This window comes from Theropithecus gelada, chromosome 17, assembly GCF_003255815.1.
Source record: "Theropithecus gelada isolate Dixy chromosome 17, Tgel_1.0, whole genome shotgun sequence".
Lineage (NCBI taxonomy): Eukaryota > Metazoa > Chordata > Mammalia > Primates > Cercopithecidae > Theropithecus > Theropithecus gelada.
In genome coordinates, this window is record NC_037685.1 from 39,669,480 (window position 1) to 39,692,345 (window position 22,866).

The window sequence follows — 22,866 nt, forward strand, 5'->3', positions numbered from 1 at the left end:
ACAGTATTTTTCAAAGGTCTCCAGGTGATTCTGGTAATTACCCTTTGGAAAAATCATTGATTGTGGGAAGGGTCTTTCTGTTTTACAGTGACGTTCTCGAACTATTAACTTTTAGATTAAAGAGGATTCATGATGCTCTGTATACCGTAAAAACAGAGAAGGGACACTCCTTCATTTTCACAGGTTTTCCTAAAAAAGACTTACATTCAACCTTCACCTACATGGCAAGTTCAATGAACCAGAAAAGCTAATTTTCCAAGTATTAAAGATTGGGCCGGGCGCGGTGGCTCAAGCCTGTAATCCCAGCACTTTGGGAGGCCGAGACGGGCGGATCACGAGGTCAGGAGATCGAGACCATCCTGGCTAACACGGTGAAACCCTGTCTCTATTAAGAAATACAAAAAACTAGCCGGGCGAGGTGGCGGGCGCCTGTAGTCCCAGCTACTCGGGAGGCTGAGGCAGGAGAATGGCGTGAACCCGGGAGGCGGAGCTTGCAGTGAGCCGAGATCGCGCCACTGCACTCCAGCCTGGGCGACAGAGCGAGACTCCGTCTCAAAAAAAAAAAAAAAAAAAAAAAAAAAAAAAAGATTGAAGATTTGTATAAACATATCTTTTTAAAAAAAATTATCTAAGTTATACAAAAAGCAAAACAAAATACATAACAATGAAGATAATACAAAAAGCCTTAGAATAACTAACAGGTAGCCCTTCCAAGTTTAGTACATATTCACCTTTAAATTTCCCCATCATTCTATGTAACTATGAGACTGTTGCCTAAATAACGCGGAGGACACATTTTCTAAGAGCATTATGTTTTTACTCTCATGATTTAAGGTCGACCGAAGTATAAATACTAAGCCACAGGAATGGCCATTTGAAAAGTGTGGAATACATTCCATTTTTTACTTTCAACACCTGGTGTCACCAGCATCATGTAGTACCCGGCTCTGAGTGCTCTATGCTCAGGGTGGCGGGTGGGGGGGTTGGCCTGAACCCAGAAGCCAGGCCTTCATGAGGGAGGGAAGCCCGAGGCCCAGGTCACCCTTCCAGAAGCAGCATTTTAACCACACTCCAGACTGCTATTATTCCCAAGGAACACACAGGTTTAAAGGGTGGTTGTGATGTTTGTTTTTAACTTCAAGCACAATGATGCAAGGAAAAGCCTGTTGTGATGCAGACCTGGAATGCTCTCTCTGTAGTATTTCACAGGGGATGGCTGCCTTCCCCTTCCCAATCTTTGACCTTCTTCCCACTGCATATGTGGCTCTGCCCCCAGAATTCACAGCTCATCTTGTTTAGATTGGCTTGGTGAAATCAAAAATCAAAAATCTCAGGGAAAACTTCATTCTTCAAAATAATTTTTGCTCAGATCAGACTTCAAAAAACTGGAAGATTTCAAAAGGAAAGACACAATCTTTTAACCATCATGCTGAAAGATCAGAGTGTCACCTCTCAAAAGGGATGAATTGGTATTTTAAAGCCTGGTCCAGTCAACCTACCTGACAACGTAAACAGCTTTCATTTGCACATTTGACATCTGACAGTCAAGGCAAAGTAGTGCTTATGAGACAACTGAAAAAATAACAGCCCTGATATTTCACAACTTTAAAACGTGATGCTGGTGACACCAGGTGTTTGAAACGAGGTCGCTGCCTTGTAGCTTTCACAGCAAAGAGTTCCTGCAAAAGCCTCTCTGCAGAAGCTGGTTTCTAACCACTCAGGTTAACCCCCCTTCCCTTCCCAACTGCTTGAGCAGTGTTTTACATTGATGAGGATGCCCCTTTCTTCTTCCCCACGCAGTTCTATCCTGTGTGATCCTCTCCCAAATAGTTTCACTGCTGCTCCCCCTCAAAGCTGGAGTGATATCTCCAAGATGCATGCCCGGTCGTGCCCCTGCCTGTCCAGCTGTGGGGACTTCTGTGTGGCAAGCAGACTCTCACATGGCACCCACCAAGCCTGTGCCTGGCATCCCTGTCCCTGTGTGACTCCTGCCCCGCTGAGCATGGGTTTAGTGACTGCCAACAAACACAATCCAGAGGAAGTGATGGGATTCAGTTATAAAAAGACTGCGGCTTCTGTCCTGGGGGCTCTCCTTTGCTCTCAGATCCCCCACTGTGAAGGAAGCAGCTGCCATGCTATGAGCATCTCCATGGAGATGCCACGTAGAGAAGAAGTGAGGTCTCCACCAACAGCCAGAAAGGACCAAGGCATGCCAGCTGTCAGGTAAGTGAGCTCGGGGCCTCCCCAAGTCAAGCCTGGAGAAGGCCACAGTGCAGCCAGCACCTGAGTGCAGCCTGTGACAGACCCAAGTCAGAATCACACAGCTAAGCCACTATTAGATCCTCAGCCACAGAAACTGTGGGATCATTTTTGTTGTTTTCAGTCACTAATTTGGGGGGTGATTTGTTCCTCAGCAGTGGATAATTCCAGAGAGCCAATCCAAATGTCTTCACCTGCTCACAAAGGCCAGTTGCCGCTCAGCCACGCCTCACACTGCCTGTGGTACTTTCTTTGTTTTCTAGGTTGCTACTGCCTTTCAGGCCCCTCACTCTTCATTCCTCAGCACTCTGCCTGGCAAAATCCTCCTTGTGCTTCCAGGTTACTTCAAACACCATCATCCTGGTAGCATGCCTCTGACCCTAAGCCCTAGAGGCAGAGCTGACCCTGGGACACCGCAGCCCTTTGCCCCTGGCCTTGCGGCTGCTGAGGTCTCCTTTGCCAGATTGCTGGCGGCCCGGGCACCAGCAACTTATGCTCCTCGGCTCTCAGCCCTGGTACCTGGGTGTGGTGGGTATTTAAGAAGTGTCTGCTCAGAGAGTAAACCACTGGTTAGTTGCCAACCTGATGCCCTTCATCCCTGAACATGGTCATGTCTGTTTCCCACAAGGACAGCTGATCTCACCACACTACATGTGTGACATCAGGGCATCAGCATTCCTGACTAGGTTTACTACTTTCTCGCAGACCGTTTGAACTTTTTAAACTGTCCTGATAATGTACTTTACAGCAAAAGGGCTCAGTGCACAATCCAAATTGTATGTAGCTATGTCCTTTAGCCTCCTTCCATCCAAGAAATAATTCCTGCCCGTCTTTGGCATTCACGATCTTTTAAAGATTGCAGGCCATTGATTTGGTTGAATGTCCCTCAGTTTGGTTTTGTCTGATGCTGTCTCCTGATTAGATTTGGATGGTGTAGCCTGAGCAGGAATCTTTCAGAAATGATGCTATGTTCTTCTCGCTGCCTATCAGACACCTCACGATTTCAACTTGCTCCATTATTGATGACATTCACTCCAATCACCTAAGGTGGTGACTGCCAGGCTTCTCCACAGAGAAGTTACTCTTTGGCCCTTTATAGTTGGTAAGTATTTCATGAAGAGGGATTTTGAAACCATGCAACATCTCATTCACCATCAGACCTGCCACTTGTTCATTATTTGTATCTGTATGGACTTATGGTTTCCTATTATATCCAATGCTATCATTATTTCTTTTGATGCTTACATTGTCCCCTTTTGGACAGATGGGGTGAATTCCAGCAAGCTTCTCTGTCCCCTTGGTCTAGCTTCCTCATTCTTCCGTTGCTTTCTGGTTCAAGACGTTCCAGGCTCATCCTAGACTTTCCCTGTCCCAGCCCTGGCATCAGCCCTCTCTCCAAGGAGCTCTTGTTCTCTTGTAGAAAATGGTATTTAGATGCCAAGATCGGGGTGCGGGGTGTGCTGTCATTGGGCTGCATCTGTCTGCAACCCCCCCCCCGCCAGCAGAATATATGCCTATATCCACATACAAACATACACACATGCACACTTACATTCACTTCTTTACACCTTTACATCTATGTTCACTTCTGTATCTGTCTACACTTACTGAAAATCATGAATTCACACAAACACAACCCAAAGCATATCACAGGATTTATTCCAGTTTTCTGCATTTCTGTATTCATAACTCTCTTCTTTGACACTGGGAAACCTGGCTCCCACTAGCCTGAATGTAGTTACATATCTGACTGATCCCTTTATGTGTTAACTAATTTCTAATCTCAGGTACTACCATCTCCCCTCACAAGAGAAAAAGGCTAGTGGAGCTCTAGCATAATGTCACATTCAAAGGTGGTGGCATGAGGCAGGGCAGGTGGAGAATCCCAGGGCCTTACTTCCAACTGAATCAGGTTCCTTTTTAAAACCTCCCTGGAAGCCTCACGCATTTCTGCTTACCTCTCATTCACCATAATTAGGCACATGGGTCACTGAATAAAACAGGACCAGTAATTAAGAAAGAAGAGAATGGATATTTGGTTGCAATCAGCAATTTCTACCAATCCCACTTTTTATATTTATTGGCCAACATCCTGCTGTCAGGGTTTACTGAAGACCTTGTATTAGTCTGTTCTCATGGTGCTAACAAAGACATACCCAAGACTGAGTAATTTATAAAAGAAAGGTTCAATTGACTCATGTTCAGCATAGCTGATGAGGCCTCAGGACACTTACAATCATGGCAGAAGGGGAAGCAAACATGTCCTTCTTCACAAGGCAGTGGCATCAAGGAGAAGAATGAGTGCCCAGTGAAGGGGCAAGCCCCTTATAAAACCATCAGATTTCATGAGAGCTCACTATCATGAGAACAGGATGGGGAAACCGTCCCCCATGATTCAATTATCTCCACCAGGTGCCTTCCTTGACACATTAGGATTATGGGAACTACAATTCAAGATGAGATTTGGGTGGGGACACAACCAAACCATATCATCTCACCCTTGGCCCCTCCCAAATCTTGTCTTCACAATTCAAAACACAGTCATGCCCTCCCAACAGTTCCTCGGTCTTAACTCATTCCAGCTTTAACTCAAAAGTGAAGTCCAAAGTCGTCATCTGACACAAAGCAAGTCCCCTCTGCCCATGAGCCCACAAAATAAAAATCAAGTTAGTTGCTTCTTACATACAATGAAGGTACAGCCATTGGATAAATAAACCCATTCCGAAAGGGAGAAATTGGCCAAAACAAAGGGGCTACAGACCCCATGCAAGTCTGAAATCCAATAGGGCAATCATTAAATCTTAAAGTTCCAAAATGATCTCCTTTGACTCCATGTCTCACATCCAGGGCATGCTGATGCAAGAGGTGGGCTCTCATGGCCTTGGGCAGCTCCGCCCCTGTGCCTTGCAGGGTACAGCCTCCCTCCCAGCTGCCTTCACAGACTGGCATTGAGTGTCTGCTGCTTTTCCAGGTGCACAGTGCAAGCCATTGCTGGTTCCACCATTCTGGAGTCTGAAGGACTCTCTTGCCACAGCTCTACTAGGCAGTGCCCCAGTGGGGACTCCGTGTGGGGGCTCCAACCCCAAATTTCTCTTCTGCACTGCTCTAGCAGAGGTTCTCTATGAGGGCTCTGCCCCTGCAGCAAAGTTCTGCCTGGACATCCAGGTGCCTCCATACATCCTCTGAAATCTAGGCAGAGGTTCCCAAACCTCAATTCTTGACCACTATGTACTCACAGGCCCAACACCACATGTAAGCTGCCAAAGCTTGGGGCTTGTACTCTCTGAGGCAATGGACTGCCCTTTACGTTGGCCCCTTTAGCCACAGCTGGAGCTGAAGCAACTAGGAGGCAGGGCACCATGTCCCGAGGCTGCACAGCGCAGGTGGGCCCTGGGCCCAGCCCACAAAAGCATTTTTCCCGCCTAGGCCTTCAGGCCTGTGGTGGGAGGGGCTGCTGAGAATGTCTCTGATATGCTCTGGAGACATTTTCCCCACTGTCTTGGTGATTAACATTTGGCTCCTTTTTACTTATGCAAATTTCTGCAGTGGGCTTGAATTTCTCCCCAGAAAATAGGTTTTTCTTTCCTATCACATTGTCAGGCTGCATATTTTCCAAACTCTTATGGTCTGCTTCCTCTGGAATGCTTTGCCACGTAGAAACTTCTACCACCAGATACTCTAAATCACCTCTCTCAAGTTCAAACTTTCACAGATCTCTAGGGCAGAGGCAAAATGCCACTAGTCTCTTTCTAAAGTATAACAAGAGTCACTTTTGCTCCAGTTCCCAACAAGTTCCTCATTTCCATCTGAGACCACCTCAGCCTGGACTTTATTGTCCATGTTGCTATCAGCATTTTGGACAAAGTCACTGAACAAGTCTCTAGGAAGTTCCACACTTTCCCACATCTTCCTGTCTTCTTCTGAGCCCTCCAAATTGCTCCAACCTCTGCCTGTACCCAGTTCCAAAGTGGTTTCCACATTTTTGGGTATCCTTATAGTAGCACCCCACTCTCTGTGGTACAAATTTACTGTATTAGTCCATTCTCATAATGCTAATAAAGACATACCTGAGACTAGGTAATTTATAAAAGAAAGAGGTTTAATTGACTTATATTCAGCATGGCTGAGAAGGCCTCAGGAAACTTATAATCATGGTGGAATGGGAAGCAAGCATGTCCTTCTTCACATGGTGACATCAAGGAAAATGAGTGCCCAGTGAAGGGGGAAGCCCCTTATAAAACCATCAGATCTCATGAGAACTCACTCACTATCACAAGAACAGGATGGGGGAACTGCTGCCATGATTCAGTTATCTCCACCTGCCCTCCCACGACACGTGGGGATTATGGGAACTACAATTCAAGATGAGATTTGGGTGGGGACACAGCCAAATTATATCAGACCTCAAATGAATCTCTGGAACAGTCTGGGTCCTTACCCATCCTCTAAGTTTAAAAAATCCCAAGCAATGTCCCCTTCCACCATGATTATAAGTTTCCTGAGGCCTCCTCATCCATGCTGAACATGAGTCAATTAAATCTCTTTCCTTTATAAATTACCCAGTCTCAGGTATGTCTTTATTAGCAATATGAGAATAGACTAAAATACAGTAAATTTTTACTGCAGAGAGTGGGGTGCTGCTATAAGGTTACCCAAAAATGTGGAATCTTAGGCTTAAATGCCTGCTCAGATGATGTATCACAACTTATTTGTTCATCTAGTAATTCCATATGTGAGAAAATGTTGCAATTGGCCTCCCTGAGAGATTGCTGAGTCTCCAAGAAAACGACCCCCTATGAGGACAGTTTATAGCCCTTGAGCTGTGTGAAAACACGGTGCCAGAACAGATCAAAGCTCCAGCCCAAAACACCATGGCATTAAAGAGATGGGGATGAAGAGAGCAGTGACAACAGTCCTAGCTCTCTGCCAATCCAAAGGAAAGAAGGGAAAAAAGGGAAGATAACAGTGTCAAGGAGGGTAACCTCAGATACATGGGAACTAGCACGTGAGAAGCACCCTTTTGTAAGTAGGGAGATTTATTTTGCAAAATCCCCCAGCAGGCAAGCCTTGGCAATACATTTCAGATGAACTCATCCAAAATGATGCTGTGTCTTTGCAAGGAAAATTGAAAAGACCATATTTAATGCAAAGATATTACAGTTTTTCTAGTGACAATATAGAAGTGCCATTCTTTGATATCACTCTAATATCCTTCAGAACACAGATGTATACGCTGTGCAGCAGAAGAAAGTGTGGTGTGGGCAGAGAACATTTTTTTTTAATTTTAATTTTTGTAGAGACGGGGTCTCATTTGGCCAGGCTGGTTTCAAGCTTCTAGCCTCAAGCGATCCTGCCACTTCAGCCTCCCAAAGTGCTAGGATTATAGGCATGAGCCACCACACCCAGCCCAGGGGACACATTTTAGAACTAGATGTACTTCATTTCAAAGTCAGGTAAAACCCTGCCATCTTTTAGCTGTGTGACCTTGTTCAGGGTGTTTCATCTCTCTGAACCTCAGTTCCAACTCCCAACAAATCAGGATAATAATGCCCACCTCAAACACTGAGGTATGGAGATAATGTATGTATATACACATTCTGGCACACACATGATTTCAATAACTCTTAGTCCCTCTGAGTGAAGGATAAATCACAGAATTATAAAGACTAAATAGAATATATCACATATATAATAATGCCTGGTATATATCTTGTATCCAATAAATGTTATCCTTTTTTAACTCACTCAAACATACAAAAAGCCATATACTAGTTACCTGGTATGGTTGACTGGTGTTCTTTATTATGAAATTTAACCTTTTATGTGCAGGAAAAACCTGTATAAGCCCTTCTCTGCATTAGTCAGCACAGTACACTAAAAATGACATAGCACATGCACGCTCCCAGCATCAGTATTCACAACAGCCAAGGGGTGGACGCAAGCCAAGTGTCCACTGACAGAGGAAGGGATAAAGAAAATGTGGCATATACACACAATGGAATATTACAGAGCCTTGAAAAGGCTAAAAGGAAATTCTGACCCATCCTACAACATGGATGAGCCTTGAGAACATTATGCAAAGCAAAATAAGCCAGTCCACAAAAAGACAAATACTGTAAGAGTCCACTTTTATGACATACCTAGAGTAGTCAAATTCATACAGATAGGCAACAGAATGGTGATTACCAGGAGATGGGGGACAAGGAAAATGGGGAGTTGTTTAATGGATATAGAATTTCAGTTGTGCAAGATGAAAATGTTCTGGAGGTTGGTTGAATAACAATGTGAATATACATAATACTACTGAACTGTATACTTAAAAATGGTTAAGATGGTAAAATGTATGTGTTAATGTTTAAAACAGTTATTTACTTTTGTAGGCAGGGTCTTGCTATGTTGCCCAGGCTGGGGTGCAGTGGCTATTCACAGGTGTGATCATAGTGCACTGTGGCCTCAAACTCCTTGCTTCAAGGGATCCTCCTGCCTCAGCCTCCTGAGTAGCTGGGACTACAGGCATGCACCACCACACCAGAATAAAAAAACGTTGTTTTTTTTGTTTTTTGTTTGTTTGTTTGTTTTGAGACGGAGTCTCGCCCTGTCGCCCAGGCTGGAGTGCAGTGGCCGGATCTCAGCTCACTGCAAGCTCCGCCTCCCGGGTTTTACGCCATTCTCCTGCCTCAGCCTCCCGAGTAGCTGGGACTACAGGCGCCCGCCACCTCCTCCCGGCTAATTTTTTGTATTTTTTAGTAGAGACGGGGTTTCACCGTGTTCGCCAGGATGGTCTCGATCTTCTGACCTCGTGATCCGCCCGTCTCGGAAAAAAACGTGTTTTAGATGATGTGAGCTTTTCATAAGAACGCAGAGTCCTCATACTGATTAATGATGAACTGTGCTGCAGGTAGGTTTATGCATTTTGCTGCCCAGAGCTGAATCTGTATCCAGCTTTAGGGTGTACCCTAGAACTTGCTTTCCTGAATAAATATCTGGGGTTTCTTAGGATACAGCTGCTAAAGGAAAAAACTGAACTTGACATCTCTTGCTATACAATGGCATCTTTTATTAATACCCTTGGAGAAGAACAGGGTATTAATGCTGGAAAAAGTTTAGAAAGTACATTTTAAAGGTGAAGAACATGAAATCTACACTTCAATCAAACTAAATGATTTTTCTAAGACCATATAGGTAGCAATCACAAGAAGAGTGGGAGAGAAGCGGCATCTCCCAGTTTCCTCTACAATCCTCTTGACACCCACAGTCCACTGGACTTAGCTCTCCACAAGTCCTTACCTTTGAACTTCACTGTTTACTACACTGCCACCAGGGGGCAGCAGGTGTATTAGTCTGGTATTCTAAACACCCTGGACTAAAGGCCCAATACTCTTCCATTACCCCTTCCCCCATCCCATGAAATGTATGTGCATATATGTGACTTCATTGAAATAATCTCAGTAAGCCAGAAATTTGAAAGAGACCCATACATAACTTTTTAAACAAAACAAAGACTTGAGTCCAATGGACATAACATCCCTACTAATCCTTTACTATTTCTGATTTATTCCCATCCCAACAGATGTAATGGTCAACTAATACGTTAGGTTTTTTATTTGTTTGTTTTGAGAGATGGGGTCTCATTATGTTTCCCAGGCTGGTCTCAAACTCCTGGGCTCAAGCAATCCACACGCCTCAGCCTCCTAAAATGCTAGGATTACAGTTGAGGGCCACTGCACTTGGCCTAATACGTTAGTTTTTTTTTTTTTTTTTTTTTTTTTTTTTTTTGAGACAGAGTCTGGCTCTGTCACCCAGGCTGGAGTGCAGTGGCCGGATCTCAGCTCACTGCAAGCTCCGCCTCCCGGGTTCCCGTCATTCTCCTGCCTCAGCCTCCCGAGTAGCTGGGACTACAGGCGCCCGTCACCTTGCCCGGCTAGTTTTTTGTATTTTTAGTAGAGACGGGGTTTCACCGTGTTAGCCAGGATGGTCTCGATCTCCTGACCTCGTGATCCGCCCGTCTCGGCCTCCCAAAGTGCTGGGATTACAGGCTTGAGCCACCGCGCCCGGCATACGTTAGTTTTAAACCAAAAACGACTCGACCACAGGATCAACAAGCAAAAAACAAATAAACCCATTAAAAATGGGCAAAGGACATGAACAGACACTTCTGAAAAGACGACATACAAGTGGCCAACAAACATACCAAAAAAAGCTCATCTTCACTAGTCAGAGAAATGAAAATCAAAACCATACAGATACCATCTCACACCTGTCAGGATGGCATTATCAAAAAGTCAAGAAAAAAAAAAGATGCTGGCGAGGCTGTGGAGAAAAGGGAATGATTATACACTGTTTGTGGAAATGTCAATTAGTTCAGCTACCGTGGAAAGCAGTTTGGAGTTTTCAGAGAACTTAAAACAGAGCTACCTATCTATCTCATTACTGGGTATATATCCAAAGGAAAATAGATCATTCTACCAAAAAGACACATGCACTCATATGTTCATTGCTGTACTATTCACAACAGCAAAGACATGGAATCAACACAGGTGCCCATCAGCAGTGGATTGGACAAGGAAATGTGGCACATACACTCCATGGAACACTACACAGCCATAAAAAAGAAAGAAATCATGTCCTTCACAGCATCATGGATACAGCTGGAGGCCATAAGCTTAACAGAATTAACAAGGGAAGAGAAAACCTGGCCGGGCGTGGTGGCTCATGCCTGTAATCCCAGCACTTTTTGGGAGGCTGAGGCAGGTGGAATTATTTGAGGTAAGGAGTTTGAGACCAGCCTGGCCGACATGGTGAAACCCCGCCTCTGCTAAAAATACAAAAATTAGCTGGGCGTGGTGGTATGCACCTGTAGTCCTAGCTACTCAGGAGGCTGAGGCAGGAGAATCGATTGAACCTGGGAGGCAGAGGTTGCAGTGAGCTGAGATCACACCACTGCACTCCAGTGTGGGCAACACAGCAAGACCCCATCTCAAAAAAGAAAGAAAACCAAATACTGCATTTTCACTTACAAGTGGGAGCTAAATGCTAAGCACACATGGACATAAACCTGGGAGCAAGAGCCACTGAAGATACTAGATCAGAGAAGGAAGGGAGGCAGGGGTTGAAAATGACCCACTGAGTACTATGCTCATTACCTGGGTAAAATATGCTCTGTAGAAAACCTGCACAGGTACCTCCTGTATCTAAGAAAAAGCTGAAATAATAAAAAGAAATTAACAGAACTGCTTCCTCCAGAATATCATATAATATATAAATCACACTTGTGTGTAAAAAAAAAAAAAAAAAAAAGGCCGGGCGCGGTGGCTCAAGCCTGTAATCCCAGCACTTTGGGAGGCCGAGGCGGGCGGATCACGAGGTCAGGAGATCGAGACCATCCTGGCTAACATGGTGAAACCCCGTCNATTTTAGGCCGGGCGCGGTGGCTCAAGCCTGTAATCCCAGCACTTTGGGAGGCCGAGGCGGGCGGATCACGAGGTCAGGAGATCGAGACCATCCTGGCTAACATGGTGAAACCCCGTCTCTACTAAAAATACAAAAAACTAGCCGGGCGTGGTGGCGGGCGCCTGTAGTCCCAGCTACTCGGAGGCTGAGGCAGGAGAATGGCCTGAACCTGGGAGGCGGAGCTTGCAGTGAGCCGAGATCGCGCCACTGCACTCCAGCCTGGGTGACACAGCGCGAGACTCCGTCTCAAAAAAAAAAAAAAAAAAAAAAGAGGAAGAAATCTATCCCATTTCTTTAACACTTGAAACCAAATCTTCCCTGCAGTTGGCCTCTGAGGCTTCAGCCACAGCAACCTCAAGAGCCCATCTGACATCTGTCCTCAGTCTCCTTTGTCAGCTGTTCTTCATTTGTGATGTTCCTATATTAGAAAGGAAGGTCTGTCAATAGGTCGAACCCTCCAGCAACTTTTCAGAGGAAAAACAGGGAGATTCAAGTGACAAAATAAAACCTATATGCTACCGTTCTTCCAAGTAGATGACAGGAATCTCCATTCTGTGTTTCTTAAATACTACCACCAGCTGAGAGCCTAAACCATAGCAGTTAACAGGTGAGGCTTGAATTTACAAAAGCAGTGATGGGACTGCTCTGTATACCGTTGGTGATGGCCAGTACAAGAATCCACACATTTTAAATCTATTCACATTGTGCAAACAAGTTGGTTTTACTGTATATAAACTTAATAATAATGAATGAAAGCATGAGAGCATGCAACTACTCTAAAATAGTTAAAAATGAAAGGTTAAAGAATAAGAACACTCTGAATCAAATTAATGCCTGGCATACAAAATTATTTTTAAAAGAGACAAGAGATACATAAACCAAATACAATAGATGGGATTTAAAAATTCTGACTTGAAGCCGGGCATGGTGGCTTACCCCTGTAATCCCAGCACTTTGGGAGGCCGAGCCAGGCAGATCACCTGAGGTCAGGGGGTCGAGACCAGCCTCAACACGGAGAAACCCCGCCTCTACTAAAAATACAAAATTAGCTGGGCATGGTGGCGTGTGCCTGTAATCCCAGCTACTCAGAAAGCTGAGGCAGGAGAATCACTTGAACCCGGGAGGCGGAGGTTGCAGTGAGACGAGATCGTGCCATTGCACTCCAGCCTGGGCAACAAGAGTGAGACTCTGTTTCAACAACAACAACAACAACAACAACAACAAAAATTCTGACTTGAATAAACCAACTGCACAGACCTTGCTTTGTAAAAATAGGCCGGGCACAGTGGCTCACACCTGTAATCCCAGCAGTTTGGGAGGCCAAGGCGGGCAGATCACTTGAGGTCAGCAGTTCAAGACCAGCCTGGCCAACATGGTGAAACCCCGTCTCTACTAAAAATACAAAAATTAGCCAGGCCTGTGGTGGGTGCCTGTAATCCCAGCTACTTGGGAGGCGAAGGCAGGAGAATCGCTTGAACCCAAGAGACGGAGGTTGCAGTGAGCCAAGATTATTGCACCCCAGCCTGGGCGACAAGGGCGACTCCATCTCAAAAAAAAAAAAAAAAAGGAAATTGGGATACAATATTAAAAGATATTAAGTATTTTTTTCACTGTTGGATAGAATTATATTTATATTAAAAACCCTCAAAATTCATACTAAAATATTTGGGAGTGAAACGACATGATTTCTGGCATTTGCTTCAAAATTCTCTAGAAACAAGCAAATAAAACTCCAAAACACAAAGAGAGGAGGGCACGTAGAAAAAGCATGGCAAAGCCAGTATGGTGCAGTGATCTCTGATCCCGGGTGGGTGGCACATGAGGGTTACTACACTCTACTGTAGAGTATGTCTGGAAATGTTCACAGTAAAATGCTGGAAAGGGGAAAACAAAAAAAGAGGAAGGGGAGAAGGAAAGGAGGGAAGGCCACAGGGAGGGAAGAAGGGGAGAAGGAAAGGAGGGAGGGCTGTAGGGAAGGATGAAGGGGAGAAGGAAAGGAGGGAGGGCCGCAGGGAGGGATGAAGGGGAGAAGGAAAGGAGGGAGGGCCACAGGGAGGGATGAAGGGGAGAAGGAAAGGAGGGAGGGCCACAGGGAGGGATGAAGGGGAGAAGGAAAGGAGGGAGGGCCGTAGGGAAGGATGAAGGGGAGAAGGAAAGGAGGGAAGGCCATAGGGAGGGAAGAAGGGGAGAAGGAAAGGAGGGAGGGCTGTAGGGAAGGATGAAGGGGAGAAGGAAAGGAGGGAGGGCCGCAGGGAGGGATGAAGGGGAGAAGGAAAGGAGGGAGGGCCGCAGGGAGGGATGAAGGGGAGAAGGAAAGGAGGGAGGGCAGCAGGGACGGAAGAAGGGTTCATCAACTGGGATGTCTATCACTGCAGGAATCAAGTTCAAGGCCAATTTGTACCTAATTGTTATGAACAAAGGGTGGGAATGACATTTTCACTTGCCTTTCTTCACCAGGGGTTCGTTATTTACTCAGGCACAACTAAAATATCAGAAGGGAAAGATAGGAAAGGGAAATGGATGTTTTCTGAGAGCCCTGACCACAAAGTTGACTCTGAAAGCCATTCATTTGATAAGGAGATACTGGCATCTGCGCGTCCCACAGGGAAATGTCCGAACACCAAGTGCACTCCTCTTTTCCTCCCACAGTAGCAGCCACCTTCACCTCTACAGCTCTAATCCCAAACACTGCCAAAGGAGAGAGCGCCTCCCTGGACACAAGTTTGTTCAAGATGTCTCTGTTATAGATATTCTGCCAATATTGTTTTTATTCTACATAATGAAAACATCCACTTATGCCACCACTACACTGAAGCCCGAGAGACCAGAATGTGTCGCATTTGTGTAAGGTATCTGCCAGATAGCCCAGATGGAAAGTGACACAGAGGCTTGAGAAACCCAGTGAGAGGCAGGTAACTGAGCTTCCGGCAAGCTCCCAGTCAGTACATTCAGTTATATCCCAGCTGATCTTAAGCCCCGGAACCCTGGTACTGCTGGCTTACCTGTGAGTCTACTTGACTTCTATTGTAAAAGATCTTGCTGTTCACAATTCCTCCTAAAATTATCATGTTAACCATGACTTAGACTTCGTAAATGTTCCCTGCAATGCCGTCAAACCATTCTTTGTTCATTTATGAGATATACTAATCTCCTAAGTTTTTATTAGGCTTTTATAATCTGGATCTAACTTTGCAGAACACCAAATCAAGGGAGGAAGAGTAATTCAAAGCAGGCAGTTATGATGATTTTCAATAATGGCTCAAAGAACACTTTTCAAAGCTCATTTAATGCTTGTAAGTTAATAAAACCATCATGAGATGTAAAAATATTAATTTTCATTAAACTTACCTCTTCATACTCCCAAGTACAGATGACAACAGCAGGAAGAGGTAATTAACACTCAAAAGCTTGAAAAGTAAATGTGGTCGTTTGAAAAATGGACAAGAACACAGCATAATATGAGGAGTATTCCCGCATATACTCTTCCTTACTCTAAGTTACTCTGGCCTGACTCAGAACATGAGTTCTGTAAAAACACTCTCGACTAACTGGAAGTGAGTTCTTTCTTACTGGGTCCCCACTACGTGGAAGGCATGATGGCGGACTCCGAATGAGGAAGGCATGTTTCTTACCCAATCAGAGCTCACAGCGCAGCAGTGTTTAGGCTAGTATCCAAAAACAATTATGCAAGACAAAATAACATGAAATTCAAATAAAAGAGCAGTTGCAGCAAAACCACCCCCAGGGTGTGGAGGCAGGAGTGCCGGCAGCGGTCGGGAGGGGAGGGCCTAGGAGTTGTGGGGCTCAGCAGCTCAGTCTCTCCGACTTTCTCCTGCGTGTCTTGCCCCTCTCATCCTTCCGCAAGGCAAACTATAGGATCCAGAATTTCTCTTCCCCAATGCAGGTGACAGGAACCAGAACCCCTTTCCCCAAAGCTAGCCATAAAACCTAAAAATACTACTCTAGCCTTCCCCACGCCTTTCCGTGTAACAGCTGGCCATAAAGACCTTGGACAAGAGGATCCTGCGCCATTCCTGGAAGGAAGAAATGCTACAACAGAGAGGCCAAGAAGAACCTGGAGACAGGCCTTGCTGGGCTTCCCCACTCGGTCTATTTCCATCGGCTCACACCCTTTTTTCCAATTGGATTTCCACATGGCGGTCTGTGCTTCTTCAAATCTAAGCAAAATCTGGAGAGTTCACCCTGGGTCTCTGGTCTTCATTCTGAAAGCTCCTGTGTCATGTAAAACTATGACTGAACATGTGTTTTGCTTTTCTATTGTTAATGTTTGGCATAGGGGTGTCAGCCACGACCCTTATGATGGGGTAGAGAGGGATCACCCCCTTTCTGCCCCTACAGAGTGAATCAAAGAAGGTTCTGAGCATCGTTCTGCTGATGGAATTCACGCACGGAACCCATGTCTCCTGTCAGCCCAAAGCCCCCTCCCTTCAGCGCTGAGGAAGGAGGGGCCTGCTGGGTCTCGACCTGATGGCACTGCCTCGGTGTATAAGAGCAGCAGAGGCCGGGCGCGGTGGCTCAAGCCTGTAATCCCAGCACTTTGGGAGGCCGAGACGGGCGGATCACGAGTTCAGGAGATCGAGACCATCCTGGCTAACACGGTGAAACCCCGTCTCTACTAAAATACAAAAAAAATTAGCCGGGCGAGGTGGCGGGCGCCTGTACTCCCAGCTACTCGGGAGGCTGAGGCAGGAGAATGGCGTGAACCCGGGAGGCAGGGCTTGCAGTGAGCTGAGATCCGGCCACTGCACTCCAGCCTGGGCAACAGAGCCAGACTCCGTCTCAAAAAAAAAAAAAAAAAAAAAAAAAAAAAGAGCAGCAGAAACACACCTCGGGGATTGGCACCTGGTCTTACTCTGCCAAAAATGCCTTGGGATCTGCTCTGATCCTGCGATGGCTGCAGCATCACAAAGTGAGGCTGACAGAACAAAGGTCTCCCGCAAACATCTCCATGCCCTAATCCCTGGAACCTTTGACTATGGCACCTCACACGGCAAAGGGACTTTGCACATGCGATTAATTAGGGAAGCTGAGATGAGATCATCCTGGGCAGCCTACATGGGCCCCGAATCCCATGGCAGATATCCTTATGAGGGACAGGAGAGAAGACAGACACCGAGGAGGGGCCATGTGAAGACAGAGCAGAACCGGAAGCTGTGCAGCCACTTGCCGGGGAACACCTGGAGCCACCAGAAGCTGAAAAATGTAGGGAAGGACTTTCCATACAGCCTTTGGAGGGAGGGCAGCCTTGACAGCACCTTGAATTCTGGTTTTGGATTCTGTGAGCCGAGAATAAATTTTTGTTGTCTTAAGCTTCCCAGTCTGTGGTAATTTGTTATGGAAGCCCTAGCAAATGAACACAGTTACTAAGGAACTCTTCTGTGTCAAGTCAGGATAGCAAAGCCTGCCTTGGCTCAGGCGGAGTAAAATAGCCAAGTGATGGAAGAACTGCCAGGGGGAAGCCATGGAATCTGCACCCTGTAGATCTGACTGGTAAGATGTTCTCAAGGTAGCAGGATCTCATTCAGCCTGCCCAAAGAAACTGTTTCACCTGTTGGCCCAGTCCACAGAAGACTAAAGGCAAAAGGAACTATATATATTAATAAAAACCAGGCTCTCATTGATTCAGTGGTTCCCATAGGGCGAGATGGCAATTCCAATGCTGTCATACACATGTATGTACTGAAAAGTAGGCAAATGAGCCACAGGCGATGGGAGCCAGGTTTCTCACTGTTGATGTGGGAGGTGAGAGACAGCAGGGAAAAGGCGAGAGTGATCCATGGGGTAAAGGATTAGGGCTGGAGACACCAGTGTGGACTCACAGAAACAGCTGGTTCCATACAGAAGTATTTACTGATACGTGTATACACACAGGTCAGTACACACAGACATTTCCTTGCTCCATCAGCTGAGAGGACCTAAAAGCAATGCCACTGCAGTCTAAATAAGCACACCAGCATCCAGCTTGTGGTTTCTAACAACATCTCCAACAGAGGGGACCAGGGTTCCCTAGAGAAACGGCTGAACCTAAGACCGGAGCAGGAAATACACAAGAAGAATCTAGGGCATCTAGCAATATCGGAAAGCAAGCAAGTGCTCAAAAATAAACAAACCCACCAGCCCAGAATGATGGGGCAAGTCAAAGGGACACAAGAGACGACAGAACAGGCTACCAATGACCAAAGCAGGAACAACTGGAGAACAAAATAAGGAGTACTGGATTAGAACCTAAAGTATAAAATAAGTGTCTGTGAGTCCATAATGATATAAATGACTGAGTAAATAAATGCAAGAAAACAGATAAACCTCCTACACGGAAGAATTCCAAATAACATATGTAGATACTTTCCCCTTAAGGAGATGAAGTCTAAATAACTCCTCCCTCCAGAAGTGCAGGCTGCTCACTATGACTTCCTTTCAGAGCACAGTATGAAGGGAGGGGGAAAGTGTGACTTTACAGTGGAGAAACCTGCCAATCACTATTTCAGTCAGGTAAGCAAGGTCAACAGCAAAAGAGAGAAGTCTTGTAGACGGTATGTAGGCTTGATACGATGTAACAAAAATGACACTTTACCTCCGTGGTCTTCCTCCCAATCCCCACACCCCTGTGGCACTGACTCCGTGGGGTGAGGGCTAAAGCAAATCATCAATTACACTGGGTTGCTGTGAACTGAGATTTCTGGAGTGGAAGAAAGGGGTATGGATATAAGTTCTATGACAATAAGCAAAAACGCTGCAGTCCAGAAACAGACTTGGATGTTACCAGTATGCACTCATGAAATATTTTATCTTGAACAATGGTTTTCCCTGTCTGTCTGTTGAAATGGCTTAAAAACAACTGCCAATCCAACAGTAATGAGCACCCTGTTAGGTCCAGATTACTGTCTTTAAGTATCATTTTTCACTTTAAAACAGCTAACTAGGGCTCCTTGGAGAAACAGCTGATTCCAGATTTGAGGGAATAAATCTGACCATAACTTCCTCTTACTGTTGGGAGGAACTTCAAGACGTATGATGACCTACTGAATCCTCTCTGCCTGGCTCCCTCTCCAGTCCCATCTCCTCCCTGCCAAGGACTCAATCACATTCACTTTCTTTTGTCTCCTCAAATCTGTGGTTGGCAGAATAATGGCCACCCAAAGGTGTTCACATCCTAATCCCTGGAACCTATGAATATGTTACCTCCTATGCCAAAAGGGACTTCACAGATGTAAGAACCTTGAAATGCAGAGATTAATCTGGATTATCCAAGTGGGCCCAATCTAATCAAATGAGGAATCCTTAAAACTGGAAAACCTGTCCTGGATCAGATCAGACAGATGTGATGACAAAAGCAGGGCCAGAAAAGGGCAATGTTGTTAGCTTGGAATATGAGGAAAGGGCCAATAAGCCAAGGAATGCAGGTGGCCTCTAGTAGCTACAAAAAGCAAGAAAACAGATTCTCCCTAGAGCCTCCAGACAGCTGTTATTATACACATCTTTTTAATTAAAAAGTCCAAAATCACCCAGCTAGTAAGTGGCAGTGGGAGGACGAGAAGCCAGGCGGTCTGACACAGAAGTTGGTGCCCTTAACCATGATGCTAATATTTGTCTCCCACATAACAGAAATTTCAATACCTTTTTCATTTATTAACATGATACCCTCCAGTGTTCAGAACAGCTTAATAAATAGCTGCTGAATATGAATGAATGGGACAAAATACAATTTCCCCCTGCTATTCTTGGTAAAAAAATAAAAATAAAAATAAAATTTAAAAAAACTGTTATGGAAAGTAAAATATGTACAAAACTAGGGTAATGATAGAAGGAGCTCTCAAATACTCATCGCCCAACTTCAACACTTAGCAACATAGGACCAGTCTTAATGCCAACATTAGTTTGGTATTATATTGTCTGGAAATACTCCCCCTTCAATAGTCTTTTTCAGAATCACATGTTCCCAGCTCTCATTACATTTTCATTTATCTGTGTCAACATGAATTTTAAAAAGAAACCTTAAAATGGGCAGGTCTTTCTAAGCAAAACACAAAACAAAGACACTGTAAAGGGGAGATCGATATTTTAACTACATAAAATTAAAATGTTTTGCAAAGCCTAGAGATTGTATTACACAAAGTATAAAAAATAGGGTGGAAATACTTATAGTATATATGACAAAAGATTCGTATTCTCAATATATAATTCTTATAAGTCAAAAGACCACACACCCCAAAGAAAAATAGATGCAGAAATGAACCTACAGTTGCTCTACTATTCTTCCCTTCCCTCCTCCTTTAATTTTTTGAGACAGGGTCTCACTCTGTTGCCCAGGCTGGAGCACAGTGGCATAATCAGTGTAATCACAGCTCACTGCAGCCTCAGTCTCCTGGGATCAAACAATCCTCCCGCCTCAGCCTCCTAAACTGCTGGAATTACAGTATGAGCCACCATACCTGGCCCCCCACCACTATTCTTAAATGACAAAGAGACAAGGGCTTCCAACTGACACTATTTGTCAGCATACTTCTTGTGGTGCTCTAGAACTTGAGCAATGAACACTCTAGAACAGAGGCTAAGAGTTCTCACCTGTAAGCTTGTTTCTTCAAGGAAGTGTTGCCTTAGAATCCAGATCCACAGTAAGCCTGAGAGTCTTAAAAACTTGTGACTTCAGAGTCCTTCCACACGACTCAAGACAAAGTAAATCTACCTCATAGGGTGACCAGAAAGTCCACGGGACCAAATATTCAGTTTTCGGTCCTGTTGGGAGGTAAGATAAGAGGAAGTCAACTGAAGAAAATTAAACATTTAAGCAATAAGGGGCTTAAAAACAAACATAAATGACCTAACTCCCATTAGAAGGCAATCTGAGACCCTGGGCATATGCCCAAGGAAGGAATATATTTTTGTTCAGTGCAAAAATGTAGTTCACATGCTTGAGGGGCCAAAGAATGCCTTGAATACAGGCACCTTCCAGTGACCTAGAGAAAGGGTTCAAAGTTCTCAAGACCTCCTTGACAAAATGTGGCACACATCTATAATGGAGTACTATTCAGCCATTAAAAAGGAGATCCTGTCGTTTGCAACAATATGGTGGAGCTGGAGGTCATTATGTGAAGTGAAATAACCCAGGTAGGCACATAAAGACAAACTTTGCATGTTCTTACTCATTTGTGGGAGCCAAAAATTAAAACAATTGAATTCACTGAGATAGAGATCAGAATGATGGTTACTAGAGGCTAGGAAGGGTAGTAGGGGGGTTGGGGGAAAGTAGAGATGGTTAATGGGTACAGAAACATAGAAAGCAGGAATAAGATCTAGTATTTGATAGCACAATAGGGTGACTATAGTCAGTAATAATGTAATTGTACATTTAAAAATAACTAAAAGAGTATCATTAGATTGTAACACAAAAGATAAATGCTTGAAGTGATGGATACCGCATTTACCCTGATTATTTATGTGATTATTACACATTGTATCTCATATACCCTGTAATGAGGGTTATTACACATTGTATCTCATATACACCTACAACTAGGTACCCACAAAAATTAATCAAAAAAGAACTCTGAGAAATAACAGCTCTATATACTCTCCCACAAGTAAGAAAAGTAAAAAGAAAGAGAAAAAATGTATTCTCAGCCATCAGGCAAAGCCGATTTTAGTAATGCTGAGCTCCTATTTTGGTAATGTTGAGCTTCTTTGATGAGGGTTTCCAAGTCTTTAAAGTCAGATAAATTTAGATTTTAAAAAAGTCAAACCACTTCTGAAGTAGACTTGCCAAAAATGGTGAGCATGAACCTAATTAAGCCTCTAGCTCTAACTTCTAGTTTACAGGAAATATAGGGGATAGAGAAGTAAGCCAAACCATACTCCAGCAAAAGCAGCCCAACAGATCCAGAACGTGAGGCACTCTACAGGCAGTCAACCAAGCAACATCGACAGTCATTGGCATTAAAGAAACCGGCCAAGGCTGCTCTAGACCTGGGTCGACAAACCACAGCCTGCGGGTCAGTCCAGCCTGTGGGTGGATTTTAAAACACAAAGGTTTTGGAAATTAAGTATTATTGGAACACAGCCACGCTTATCCATTTACTATCACCCCTGGCTACTTCTGCATGACAATGGCAGAGCTGAGCAGTTACGGCAGAGACCATAGGGCCTGCAAAGCCTGAAAGAGCTGGTATCTGGCCCTTCACAGAGAAATTTGCCACCCCTGCCCTAGACTGAAAGAGACAACAGCTGGGCATGGTAGCTTACGTCTGTAATCGCAGCACTTTGGGAGGCCGAGGCAGGTGGATCACTTGAGTTCAGGAGTTCAAGACCAGCCTGGCCAACATGGTGAAACCCCGTCTCTACTAAAAATACAAAAAAAGTAGCTGGGCGTGGTGGCATACACCTGTAATCCCAGCTACTTGGGAGGCTGAGGCAGGAGAATCGCTTGAACCCAGAAGGCAGAGGTTGCAGTGAGCCAAGATTGTGCCACTGAACTCCAGCCTGGGTGACAAAAGTCAATGAGACTCCATTACGGGTGAGGGGAACAACCAACTAGCCTGGGCAATACCTATCTCTATAAAAAAAAAAAAAAAAAAAAAAAATTAGCTGGGTGTTGTGGCACATGCCTGTAATCCCAACTACTCAGGAGGCTGAGGTGGGAGGATGGCTTGAATCCAGGAGTTTGAGGTTACAGTGAGCCATGATCTCAACAGAGCTGGATCCTGTCTCAAAAAATAAAAAGATAACAGATAGTCAACAAATTCTTGTCTGGATTTGGATTCAAACAAACCAACAGTAAAACTAAGTTAATTTTTGAGGTGATCAGGTAAATTTGATCATAGGCTAGGTTTTAGAAAATATTAAGGAATTATTGTCAATTTCATCAGGAGGTGATAATTGTATTATGGTTACACAAGCAAATGCCCTTTCTCTGGAGAAGCATGCTGAACAATTTAGGGGTGAAATGTTATGTTGTCTGGAATAAATTGCTTTAAACTGCTTCAGCCACAACCAAAAAAAGAAAAAAAAGATGAAGTGGATATGGCCAAACGAGACTTGTGAAGTCCATTTGATGGATATATGGAAATTCATTCTACTACTTTGCGGTGCTTTCATGTTTGCTTAAAATTTTCCCAATAAACAAGCAAAAAAAAAAAAAAAATC

The 22,866-nt window shown here is 44.6% G+C and overlaps 1 protein-coding gene across 3 annotated transcripts in view; it reads right to left on the minus strand.

The window, feature by feature from the left end:
- The window catches only part of GGACT (gamma-glutamylamine cyclotransferase), a 58,335-nt gene that overhangs the window by 32,357 nt on the left and 3,112 nt on the right, over window positions 1–22,866 (minus strand). For all 3 annotated transcript variants that reach the window (XM_025364078.1, XM_025364079.1, XM_025364077.1), the window contains exon 2: window positions 20,293–20,463. The gene's annotated coding sequence lies outside the window, so the exon portion shown is untranslated. The remainder of the gene's footprint in view (window positions 1–20,292; window positions 20,464–22,866) is intronic.